Source organism: Phragmites australis, chromosome 6, assembly GCF_958298935.1.
Source record: "Phragmites australis chromosome 6, lpPhrAust1.1, whole genome shotgun sequence".
Lineage (NCBI taxonomy): Eukaryota > Viridiplantae > Streptophyta > Magnoliopsida > Poales > Poaceae > Phragmites > Phragmites australis.
Window position 1 is genome coordinate 29615912 of NC_084926.1, and position 13684 is coordinate 29629595.

A 13684-nucleotide genomic window follows, 5' to 3' on the forward strand; every position below is an offset into this window, starting at 1 on the left:
AATCACCATATTGATATGGTGTAGACCTTGCAGCAGTGGATGAGAAACTCGTTGCTAGGACATAGACCTCCTCCAATTAAGACAGATGATAATACAGTCACATCCAATGCCATAAACTCCACTACCTTATATTTTTGCCAATATAATTGAAGGTAATCACCAATAAAAATTTTGCATATTTTCTGCAAATTCTTAAGCTAATATGAGGCTTAAATAATTAATAATTATAGAAAATTAAATAAATAATTGTAAAAGCAACTTAATAATGTGATTAACTAAAAATATATTAAATAACATATATTACTAAGGTAATACATGTATAATGTAGTACTAGAGAAAACACCCCGCGTGTTGCCACGGGAGGTGTCGAGATGCTAAATAGGAATCTATATATGTATTATATATGCTATCTATTGTTAGTAAATACCAATATGCACCCATATTGTTATATGTATTATGGTAATTATATTATATGATACATATGCTATTATAGTGTTATGGCATATGGTACATATGGATACTGAACCATATATATGTATACAACAGATTACAAATACATGCAATTATATGGTATATACATATGTATACATATATTATATGGTAACAATATAGTATTCATATTATATGTTTTATTACATACATATATTTATATATATGTATGTATGGTTATGTATATGGAAACCATGGTTATGCGTATCCAAGTGTATATAACATGGTAATCATATACATTATATATGGTAATTCATATTGTAGTAAATTATTGTTATTATTCATATGGTATCCTATAATTATATATTACTATTTTTTGTAATGATATGTAGACATATATATATATATGAACATCATATACATATATATTAATAGTATAGTTATGTTACCATATGTGGTACATATATATAGTATAGTTATGCTATCATATGTTCTATGTACATCTGTACGAACTATATACGAACTATAATACTAAGGTAATATATATATAATGTTATGTAACTGTTATATGCATGCGTAGCATATGATATATGTAATATCCATATATTAGTAACAAATTATATATTAATATATACATGATATATGGGTTATGGTACTGTTTCATATGTTATATGGATGGTAGTTGTTGAAATCGGTTGGGTAGCACAGTTTGAAACCATGAAGATTAGTTTGCATAGAGCTAGAAGATTTATAGATTGGTAGCGCATATTAAAACGTAAGGGAATTGTATTGTATCAGATATTTTGTGTTGCATCTAGGGAATATAGAACATATGTAGTATTGGTTGTCATAGAAAATAGATAAGAGTGGTTTCTTCATAGCATATGGTATTAAGAGCATGGGTACAACAACATATATGTTAGTATTCATACATGTGCATATTTATAGCTTTATATATTGTATACGGTAGTATGCAATATGTATGTATGCATGCATGTGTGTGTGTATGTATGTATGTATGTATGTATGTATGTATGTATGTATGTATGTATGTATGTATGTATTGTGTTAGGTAATATGGATACAGTACATATACGTTATGCCATCATACTATATGGATATAATATGATATATTCATGTATATAAATATACGCATATTTATAGCTTTATATATTATATATGGTAATATGCGATATCTATGTACATATTTATGTATGTATATGTACATATTGTGTAGCTTGGTACTGTTCATCATGGACTGTTGCAGCAAGGTACTGTGGTGAGGTACTGTTGTTGCGTGATGGATGCAATACATATACGTTATACCATCATACTATATGGATATAATATGCTATACTCATGTATACAAATATGCGCATATTTATAGGTTTATATATTATATGTAGTATTATGCAATATCTGTGTTTATATTTATGTATGTATGTATATATATACATATTGGGTAGCTTGGTACTATTCATCATGTACTATAGCCGGTACTATTTGTCGGATGCTGTAGCAAGGGTACTACAGCAAGGTACTATAGAGGGGGGTACTGCAGCGATGTACTAATGTTGCATGAACAGTGGAACAGTAGATGGTATAAAAATATAGATAAGGTATGATTACATTACACAATGTAATTTCTGATGATCTGAGGGTCAGGAATTCATATTTACATGAGGGGAATAAAGTATAATACAGTTTGTTTAAAGTCTAAGGACTTAAATAAAAATAACAAAGGATTGTTATGTTGTGTTTCTACGGAATATGCAATTTACGAAATATCCAAAGGCTTTTGAGAAGCCAGCGGCCTGATAAATCGCATGATGGGGTTGGGACCCATTCAGCCCATTTAGGCAGGCTAGTATAAAAGGGGGGTTAGGGTTGCCTTTGTCCAACCAAGGCCCCCTCTCCACCACTATTGCCTCTAGGGCTAGGCCATCTTGCCTCTAGGGTTGTGCGCCCGATCGACGTGTAGATCTAGTCCTCGCCAGATCTGGCCGTGCTAGGAAATGCCACCATAGGGTAGGGCCACCACCAATTTCTGCGTCGTGCGTTGCTAGTCGGTGTGCCACCAGGCAAGGGGCAATGGAGCCGATTAAGCCTTTGGCTGTCAGGAAGGGAGCAGCCACTGTTGGGAGAGTGCTCGGCCACAGTTAGGAGGGGAGTAGCCACCGTTGGGAGAGGAGTGGCTGTCGTCATGAGGGGAGCGTCTGCTAGGGCTACAACCCAGTTTGATCTGATCTGTTGGAATGAGGTTGTGACTCTGGCTAGCGCCGCAGGATGCGTCGTCTGAGTGAGGCCATGTAGCCGGCGCCATGAAGGGGCGTCGCCTTAATGGGGCTAGTGGCCTTGTGAGGGAGGCACGCAGCCTATCGCCATGTATCGGTGGTTGCGTCGTCTTGAAGGTGGGCACCATCGTACGTCTGTCTCAGTGCTTCACCATGGAGGGCTACCGCTAGCCAAGGACCGTGTGGCCAACTCATGGCGCCACGACATCGTCCGAAAACAACCGCCTTGATTTGTTGTCAGGCTGGTTGTCACGTTGGATTGCCAATTAGCCGTCTGTAAGCAAAGTTGTTTCCTGTAGATGAATCGGCCTGTTAGCGTAGCGTAGAATAAAGTGTCTAATAATGTCTTGTAAGTTGAGATTGATGCAATAGACATTGAGAGAAAACTGAGAGGAAGTTGAATGGTTCATTAATTGATTCGATGTTCTTTTGTACATGATGAACAGGAGATATCCCTTCCCTAACGGATGGGCATAACCGCCGTGCAGGGTTGTTTGATCATTCGGTTTGTAACAGTTTTTAAGATCTCAATCATCATTCTGTTTGTAACAGTTTTTAAGCCAATAAAACAGATATTTAAAAAGAGGAGAGGTGAAAGTGAAATGTAGTAAGCCATGTCCAACATTTGCAAAGAATGATGTGCCATTCACAAGGGAAAATGTAGTTTATGCAACCACTGCTGGTCCTGGAAAGCAAGCAAACAACTTCTTTGCTTAGAACATACGTGCTGTCTGCCCAAGGCATCGAGTGCTCTCAACATTTGTATGCACTATCTGTGACTAATAAGCGAATATAATACCTGCTCCGGTGGGGGGAAAAATGGATCATTATGCAGTCAACTTACAAAGCAACTGATTCTAGATCTATTTCCATGCGTCTAGTATATAAGTCTATAACGCGACATACTAAAGTAGCTGGCCAGAGGTACGAGATTTTAGTTAGTAGCAACATGTTTGTTCATGTTTCCCTTTCAGGGAAATCTGAACAACTCTCAACTTCAGACCGGCCCTGAAAATCAAAGGCACGCTGGTATTCGAATTAGGTACAACAAAAAGCGACCCCGTTGTTTCTATGTCACAATCACAGCTAGTTCGGTAGACCTAAAAAAATAATGCATCTAGTTGACGCTGCTACTGCAACTTTGTATTTCTACTAGTCGTTGAAAACAAGGTTCCTTAAAGCCTGGAAATGAGGCGTTGTCGTCGTCCTGTTCGTCATTAACCTGACGCGACAAGGAATTTGTCAAACTACCGAGATGAATTAATTTGCTTATGCCTCAATCAAAACGATGGTTTTCGTATGGACGAACAGACTGCATTCAAAAGTCCAAAACCTTTTATGAAATAATTAATAACCCGGACAGGCCTGTAATACATATTTTCGTTCCGAGCCTTCCACTATTGTGCCAACTTTGCTGATTCACTTTCAAATGTCTCTTCGATTGTAAAACCTTCAAGGACATGTGAAGGTACTCTGTAAGTTCCGTCTCCTTCTAAGTTACCTGAGAACTTGTATTTTAGTCATTTTCTAGACCGTTGCATTTAGACCTAACAACCCAATCCGCCCCTTTTAAGGTTACCCTCACCCTCGCACCCTCTCTCTTCTTTTTAACCCGACCTTCCCCCACCCTCGACACCATCGATCCCCAATGGGATGGATTCCCCACCCTGATGGCACCCGACCACTCCTCCACCTCGTTCTACGTCGATGAGGCCATGCCAGTGCCCTTCCTTCCTCTCCCACTGTGGCAGCTCCCTCCTCTCTTGCATGCACGACTCATTTTTCTTCTACTCTGACGACGACACCCCCCCCCCCACTCTGCCCTCCTCCTCCATTTCTGGTAGCTCACATTGTCAGATCCACCATCACAGCCCCCGCTTAGGCCCATCACAATACTAATCATCTTGCCCAGGCCTTATGGCTCGGCGGTCCAGGCGGGTGGGTGCATATAAAGCTGAGGGGCGGTTAGGGTTTCATCCCCCCTATGTCGTCGCTGCCATAGGGCTTATCTAGCTTCCGCCGCCTCCGGATGTGCCGGCCACCGCTTAGGCTGGGCCGGTCGATGCCTCCTCCGGTTGTGCATGTTGCCTTTCGGGCTGGGCCAGTTGCCGGGTTCTACACTGCCTCGTAGGTGTAGGGATCGATGACGTCCTAAGAGAGGGTCAATTAGGGCACTTAGAACTATTTTTGGCTCCAAAAATAATAAAAGATAAATTTATATCAATTTCTATCTAAATGTGCTTTAGGTTTATCTAGTGTGTCTACTCTACTAATTAAAGGGTTTGCAACCTATCTAAGAAGATAAATTTTAAGTAAGTAAATGCGAAAATGTAAATAAGGTAGAGAGAGCAAACTCGGTACAAGAATTTTTTTCTCGTAGTATCAATGGCATGAATGCCACCCACAGTCTACGTTGGAGCTCCACAAAGGATATGCTCCCGATCGGCACCCGGTCACGACCTTTGAGCCACCAAGTCACAAAGATAAGGTCTCCACCCAGATGAGCTGCCAAGCTACCAAGGCAAGATCTCACCACTGGCCTCTATTCTGGTTTCTCATCGTCGTGATCACTTCGGAGCTTGAGTCACAAAGGCAAGAATCTCCATGTCCCTACACAATCACCTTGCTGCCGCTCCGTACCAAGTCGGAGGGTCAACAACCTTATCGACGAGTCACCAAGACTCCAAGGTGCCGGCGTACTAAGAGGTACACTGTTGGATTACTCCTTGATTCACTCTCTAGGCAGCAATAACCTAGCAATTCACTCTCTAAGCCTATAAGCATTAATCACTCACTAATCTTATGCTTAATCACCTTGGATGATTACTTTAAGCACTTTAGCGGCTTGGATGTCTTCTCAGGTATACATGAACTTCGCTGGACTCCAGCACACTCAAATGACTGAGTGGATGGATGTTTATAACCTTCAACTCATGCACTAGCCGTTAACCAAACGGCTCTAAAAAGCTGTTAACACCGGATGATCCGATAAGAATAGTAGTACTAACACTGGATCATCTGGTGAGTACACTCTTATATACTAGCTGTTGGAACCCTACTCAAGCCTTTGTGAGCACTGGACACTCCAGTGTATACTCTATCTTCATCACCAGACTTTCCGATGAGTATACCTTAGCCATTCGAGCCAACATCTTCTCTGTGTAAATTGCTCCGGTGCCTTCTCCGGTGCTATCACATCATCACCAGACCATCTGGTGTGTTATCCTCAGCCAACCAAGCCAATGCAACCCTCTCTGGAAAATATGCTCTGGTGTACATATCTTTAGAGCACCGGACCTTCTGGTGAGGTCACTACATTCTCCCCTTTGTCAACAATGCTCTGGTGCAATCCTCCAGTGTGTTCAAATCAATCACCAAACTATCTGGTGAGGTCTTCTGCTTCTTTTTCATCTTTGCACTATTCATTATCCAGTGTTGCCTTGCTTCAACATCGGACTATCCGGTGAGGCTTTCATGGCTTTATCCTCTTTTGACAGAGATGCTCCGGTGAGTGCAAATACCTAGAGCACTGGACCATCCGGTGTAGTAATTTCTCCTGAGACTGTTTCCAATTCAATCAAACTTTGACCCGGCTTCGGTGGTTTCTTCATGTATTGCATCCATAGAACCTACTAACATATATTCTTGACAAATATGTTAGTCCCAATAACTATGTTATCATTAATCACCAAAATCACAATTATGACCTAATAGGGCCATTTTCGCTACAGTGGGGAGGAGGGCACGGGGAGCCGAGGGCCAAGAGCCGCCTAGAGGATGGTCGATCAGCAGGCCATGAAGAGGCCACCTCTAGGAGGAGGCCATGTAGCCAGAGGTGCACCGTCAGAGGGTCAGCAAGTCGCTGCTTCTTGGGCTTGTGCGCCGCCTTCAGAGCGGAATCGAGAGAGGGTGGATTCGATGATGTCGGGCTGATGCAGTGGCTCAAGGTGTGGGAAAAAATTTCACCGTCACCAACGAGGCCCCGGATTGGGGTGCAAGAGGAGCCAACACCGTCATCGAGAAAAGGGCGGTCGCCGCTGCTGATGCGGAGAAGAGCCATAGGTGCCTACGGTAGACGCCTCCACAACAGAGGCTGGCGACAGGGAGAAGGGCACGACAGAGGGCGCGCTGATGTTGCTGATGATGGCAATGGTGATTTCTCTATGTACATGATGGTGGGTGTTCTTCCAAGGAGTCGGAGTTGTAGAAAAACAGTCATCGTCGCTTGGGCGAAGCGCTGTCACCATCCGTTGATGTAAGTGCTCCATCGATTGCCGTCCTCAGTTTGTCTTTCTTTATTCTGATCGTTAGCCTATGAGCAGTGTAAAGTGCGTGTCTGATAATGTGTTAGAGAATCAGTAGAATAGTAGACTCGAGAGTGAGAGAAAGATTGAATCTTTTCTTCCATTCATTGATCTCGTTGTACATATATATATAGATGAGGAAGGGGTGTCTCTCCGTTGTTTACAACAATAACCGCCCATGGCAGTTGCCTTTTGATTACATTTCGTAACACCAAGAATGCAGAAATTCAGATTAAAGACGAAACAAAAGTACTGGCAAGAGGAAGGTAGAAGGGGCAAACTATGGAACCTTTCGAATTTCTCCCACGATTAAGACCATCCAAGAAGTCTTTTGCGGATGAAAATCTTTTCGTGAAGAGATTTTCGTTCCTATCAGCATTTCAATGGATTCCTAAGGTCATTTCCTCTAAAACGGGATTCTCTCTCTTTTCCCTTCACAAATTCCTTTGAAGGAAGGCTATTGGAGATGAGAAAAATTACAGAAAATAGGAACGAAGAGGGGAATTAAGAAGGAAACGAAATAAAAAAATATGATTGAGAATGGTCTAATAAATGTTAGTCACACTGACGTATGAAAAAAATAGATAATAAAACTCTATTTGCATAATGGTTGTATGACCATAATAATATATGCAGCGATGGTCAGCTCAGGCATTAAAAATGAAGCTGGTAGATCTGAATATCAGAAAATTCAGAAATGAAATGAATTGGAGCCATCGGAGATACTTGCCAAATTAAACTCTCTTTCTTAACGATAACTATCTATAAAAGTTCACACATAACTAAAATAATAGGAAATATGCAGCGTCAAGAGGGAGTACAAAGGAATACAAAGAAAATCACACAGCAATGCTATGTGAAGGTCCGATATGCCCCGACAATCTTACAATGGAGAAAAAATATGCATCCATCTTGCTTAGGATACACTGGATATGAACGAAAGTGAACCTAAACCAATTGAAAGACCGATAATAGTATGATAGGCGACACAATTAGTGCAGAGAAACCCTGCAAGTGAGAACAAACAATATAGTTTCTATAACTTCCCAATATAGCATAATAATCTCGATCAGCAACATAAACTAATTTACTGGAATTACTCAAGGTTTAAAATATCTAGCTAAAATTGTGTTAATAGATACCTGAGAAATTCTATCTGGATCAGTTCAATCTGATTTTATTCAGCGCAATCTCACAAAGAAACATGTGTAACTCCATTATGAATGTAATCATCCATCCCAAACTGTAGAACAAATGGCTGCAGAAAAGAATGAAGAAGAGACTGAATGAAAATAGCAGATGTCTAGCACACTATTTTACTATTCGTGCAAATAGCAAATGAATGTGGCATTCAATGAATTGACGCCTTGTGCAAAGAGTTGGCCGCTAGATTGAAACACCCATCGGGAAAAACAGATGTCTAGCACACTATTTTACTTGATTCCTCTGTATAATCATATATGAATGGAAGGCATGCACCAATACCAATTAAATTGTTATTTCTCTGATAAATCAACAACCTCGGTGATACCAAGACATTAGCGCTGATTGCTTGCTCCTTCCTTACAGCTCATTCCTGGTCCCCAACTTAAACAAATAGAGAAATGGAAGCGATCACATGAGAGAGAGATTTGAGACCAAGGTAGTACCTGCTGTATAGTTGCTGTAGAGGAGTTTGGGGTTTTAGCGGTTGAGTAAACAAATAAAATTGCTGCCTTCTATGAGGATGGAGACCGGTAGCATGGCTTGGCTGCGAGCAGTGGCTAAGCTAGAGCCAGAACCGTGCACCACTTCACTGTATATGTAGCAACAAATACAATTTCAGAGAAACGGTATACCTAGAGTAGATGATTTTGGACTTTACCGTGGTGCATGTGCAACATAACTTAGCATCGCCCCTGGCTGCGAGATCGGGACGGTCTGGACCTAACCTTTGGGGCAACCCCAACGGCGCCCTTGCCGCAAAGCTTTTTGGCCAAGTTGGTGCATGGTGAAGGTAGAGGCGGATGACGGACAGTGTAGGAAGACAAAGCCGTCGGCAGAGGTAATTAACCTGCAGAAGGAGACAAGGGGACTCGGAAGGTGAAGAGGAAAGGGAGTGAATGCGGTGTAGAGCGGCTTGCCTGGTGCTGCAATCTGGGAAGGAGGTGAGACGGTCGAGGAGGATGTCGAGCGACGCCGATCCGTAGGTGGGGCGAGTCGTGCAGCGACTTCCATCCATTGGGTCTGGGAGCGACGACACCCGACGGGAATTGGCCATGACTCAGGTGGGCACGTGAGGGACCATGTGTAAGGAGCACGGGACGTGACCAGAACAACAATGGATGATCTGATCTGTGGGAAGCATGACGATCCAAAGGCTGGGATTTTGCGATGAGATGGAAGCGTGAGGATTAAGCTTTAGAAACATTGATTAATTGCAGTCAGTGGGCTGCCTTGTATGGATATTACTAGAAACTAACGCGCGCGACGTGTGGCCCGTCGCCGAGGTAGTAGGACCATCATTCAGATTAATTGGATTAGAAATCAACTTAAGAACTGTGCGAAGGAATTTAGAATTGGAGAAGCGTAATATTTGAGTAATGGTATGTGTCCATGGCGGCAGTCTAGAGCTTCTGCTTCTGCTTGTGCAATACATAGACATAGATAATTAAGTGGATATAAGTAGCTTTGAAATTTTCATTCATATTACATACATAGATAATTAAGCAAACATAAGTAGTTCAAAGTCCTCATTTATATTGCGGAGGAACTTTATTGCCATATAGACTTCATCCTAGGTAATTTGACAACAACATAGATTAGTAGTTTGACAACAGTATAGATCAGGATAAGATATGTACAGGAAATCAATCATTAGAATTAAGGAAATCCAGAGACAGGAGTAACGTACGTGTTGCGCATCATTAGAATATTTGGTATCTTTTGCATCCTAGTGGCCTGTCCAGCTGGGTATTTGACTCAATTGCTTATATTAGAGTCAAAGGTTAGCCAATTACACTACAGTCAGATACCAGTCATGTGAGTCAGAGTAAATGAAATCATGGGACTGTCTAAAAGAAATTTATAAAACTGCGCAGCAATATTAGCCAATTAGGGTGGTCTAAATAGACATAGAGATTAGATAAACTTTTAGGAGGTGTTTGAATAAAAGGGTTAGTGTAGTATTTTTCTTTCTGTATTTTAATCAAATTTGAACCAGATTCTAAGGATTTGGATCCAAATGGCCCATATCCAAACATGCCCTTGGTAATGTATGTGGATTAACCTGTACAACATTGGGCTTACTCCACTTGAAATCAATTGCTGAATAGATGGTAGCATACAGACTTGTGCATCCTTCCAATTTTAAGGACTTTAAGCATCTGTTACACATAATATTTAAGGCTGAAAAGTTATACTGATTATGCATTCAAAGCATGAGAAGCCAATTTGAGTGTCTGACCACATTCAGATGGCAGGACTCATGTTCACCAATAGACACCACAAGAGCACTTGACAATCCTTAAAATGGTGAAACCGTTTATTGTCCCTTACAATGAATCATTCCTAATTTTCGGAAACTATGTATGAAAAGATACTCTAGTTCCTAATTTCAATCCAAAATCAAATGTGCAACAAATTGGCTTGAGAATTAACACCATTAGGCTATATAATAAAATCTAGCAAATAGGAGACATAGCTTTTGACTGGGGTAAAGCATGTATGGTTACTGAACATGAAAGAGAAACATTTTACTTGCTGCTTAGATTTTGTGACTGAATGAGTCATGATACTGCTTGACAATTGAGATTACTGCAACTGAATTGATTAGAAATGCAGGACCGAAAGTGGGAAGAAAAATTTACAGTGAGCCAGTGACCACTATGAGGATCACATTCATGACTCGGCGCCAGTGTAACCCTTCTCCACGATGAGCTTGGCTCCGTACCATATCCCCAGGGAGTAGCCACAGAATAGGAGCACCATGACTGTGCCAATGCCAACGCCGGTGGTAAGGCACTCCCACACGCCGGAGCTGTACACACTCTTTAGCGACTTGTACTTCTCCACCGCCTGCTTCTCCCCGGTGAAAGATGCAACCTGCGTGCATTCCATGGACGTGTCTTTTCAGGCACTCGGACTGACATGATCACTGAGCTTCTCAAAGAAGCTGAAACAGATTAACTTAAGCTTCCAATATGATAGGAAATTAATCTAATATAAATCAGTTTCAAATGCAACCAATTTGGAATGGCTTAAGCTTCCGGTATGTCCAGGTTTAAACTCAACCCAATTGGAAAGCCTGATCATATATTATCCCATTTTTCACAAAAGATGGTGGCTAACTCGTTTGTTTAGAGATTCTGTTGCAAAATCTTTGTTTGGATGTGCAATATTTTGCTTCAGAGCTGTTACTTGTACAATATTCCATTTTGTTTTTTAAGCTGTGTTATTGAATAGATAATTACTCAGTAGATAGTATACAGGTAAATGTATGAAATGTCCTTTCTAATGAACTTATTTCTTTTGGTACGAACATACTTCTTTGTTAATTGGGCAATATTCTCAATTCGTTATGAGAGAAGCTATTGTTCCACGTAGTTGTTCCACAGATTCTTATTTGTTAGATCCTATGTTAATTCGAAACAGACTATAGAAGTACGCTCCGGAGATAAGAATGAAATGGTAATATATAAGATGCATCTGTAATCTGTAAATAGTTTTTGAGAACTGTAATAGTTCAGTCTGATCTAATGAATAATATGACAATATAGATAGAGAGGGAATGACCAAAGATTTCCTGCTTCTCTATCATAGTTTCCACCATTTTCTTTGACTCAATGCTTAAGATAACCAAATGCTATCAGAACTTCCAAAACTTAGGGGAAGCACAGTTAATGAAGGGATATATGGTCCTAAAGGTGATCACTGATCAGCCACCGTGATGTCAAATCAGTGTAGAACAGTAGAAGAAGATAAGCCATTTAGAATCAAAATATAAAAATATAAATCAGGACATTTATATATGATATATGCTTCTAAATTCCAACATGTTGCATGATATTTCATATAGAATAAAAGTTTGTAATTAAGCCAGCAAGCACATATAAGGAAGTCATTGACTAAGTCTTCATTGTCAGACAGGATCATGCCATAAGATTTCAATGCACTGGTAAAACATATATAAAGCCGTACTGTTTAAACTTCAATTTCTCAGTGTAAAAACAGAAGATGCCTTCACAGCGAGATATTGGTACAAAAGGGGAAGAACAAGGGAGCAATGGGACGGAGAACAAAAATTGGGAAACAACCATAAGGGGCCGGAGGACAGATCTACAATTTTTAGCTCTGGAGGGGATAATTAGCGCTCAAAAAATGCTACAAGAACATGAATGCAGCAAGATAAATAAATGACTCTCCAAAGGATCGCCCTATCCAAAGATTGCTGGAGGGGAACCAAGCAGCATCACATAATTTACACTCTGTTATAAGTACCAGTTAGGAGTTCTCAACAGACTATGCAGAGAAGGACGACTACCAAACCTGATCATTGACATTGGCACCTTTCAACCTCTGTGTATATATACCGGCCTGCGATCACAATGTATTGCCTCGAACCAATCTGCAAATCAGGAAAGTAGTCAAAATAGATTCACCATTTTTAAGGATGCTCATGCGAAGAACACACATACGGGTGAAGAATAACACACAAGCATGGGATGCCACGAGATGAATTATTGCATATTTCAGAATTTTTAAAAATGAAAAAAAAACAGTCATTTGAAACTCTGCAATTTTCATCATCATCATGCTAACACTATGGGCCGTACAAATTGATGAGTGCACATTCGTGTTAGCACTCACACCACCATTCTAGCTAATTTGCCATGCAGCATAACACAAACCTAAAATGCCTGCTTTACCACAAGGCAGGCTGGTATGCGACTACATGCTCGAGTGCCATTAAGAATATTACAGCCAATGCAGCATAAAGAGGAACTCAACTTTCAACAACTGGGACCAAAATCACAGCTTTAGCGGTGGGCGGGCGAGGGAGCAAAGTCAAAGCAAACAGACCCACCATGACAAAGGCGAAGATGTCAGCGTCCTTCCCGGTGCCAGCGGCCGCGAGCTATGCCTCGATAGCCTCAGTGATTGCTGCTTCCTCCTCAATCACCTCATCCTTAGCTTCCTCGACGGCCTCCCCCTCGGGCTCCACGAACTCGACCTCCACGAGCTCGGGCGCCTCCTCGGCGCCCGCAAGGACTGCCTCAATGTACCGTCGAGGAGGTGGGTGGGTCTGCCGGGCACCAACCACCGGATTCGAGAGAGAGCCACCGGATCTAGCAGTCGGCAGAGAACGCGTGGAGTGGCGGCGAGAGAGCGAGGAACGCCGGTGGCGGAGGGGTGGACTGCGCTAGCGAGCAGGGGCCAGGGGGAGGAAAGACCGAGCGACGGAGGCTTCACGAAGGACCGAGCGCGGTGACTCCATATCGGACGGTCTGCAACTACCGGAGCTCAAATCCGACGCTTCCAGTTTTCTTGGTGACGTGGATAGGCTCAGGACACGTGAACCCACTCGCGTTTAGATATAGCGCAAAAAAAATTAAGTTCACAATTTTGTACACTTCAATATTTATTTATAAAATTATTAATGTTAAACATATTAAATTA

At 41.4% G+C, this 13684-nt stretch overlaps 1 long non-coding RNA gene across 4 annotated transcripts; it reads right to left on the reverse strand.

Moving 5' to 3' along the window:
* Positions 1-2215: 2215 nt before the first annotated feature.
* On the reverse strand, positions 2216-13482 carry LOC133922209 (uncharacterized). 4 transcript variants are annotated; one of them, XR_009910418.1, is made up of 8 exons: positions 13092-13476; positions 12554-12632; positions 10876-11110; positions 9921-10027; positions 8892-9803; positions 8677-8822; positions 8170-8285; positions 7659-8035 (listed from the first exon to the last, which is right to left on the reverse strand). It is a non-coding gene; the product is annotated as an uncharacterized LOC133922209 (long non-coding RNA). The 4 variants fall into 4 exon arrangements; XR_009910417.1 differs by having other exon boundaries at positions 7656-8035; positions 9921-11110; positions 13092-13480; XR_009910419.1 differs by lacking the exon at positions 7659-8035 and adding an exon at positions 2216-3016 and having other exon boundaries at positions 8892-11110; positions 13092-13482.
* Between the last annotated feature and the right edge of the window lie 202 nt (positions 13483-13684).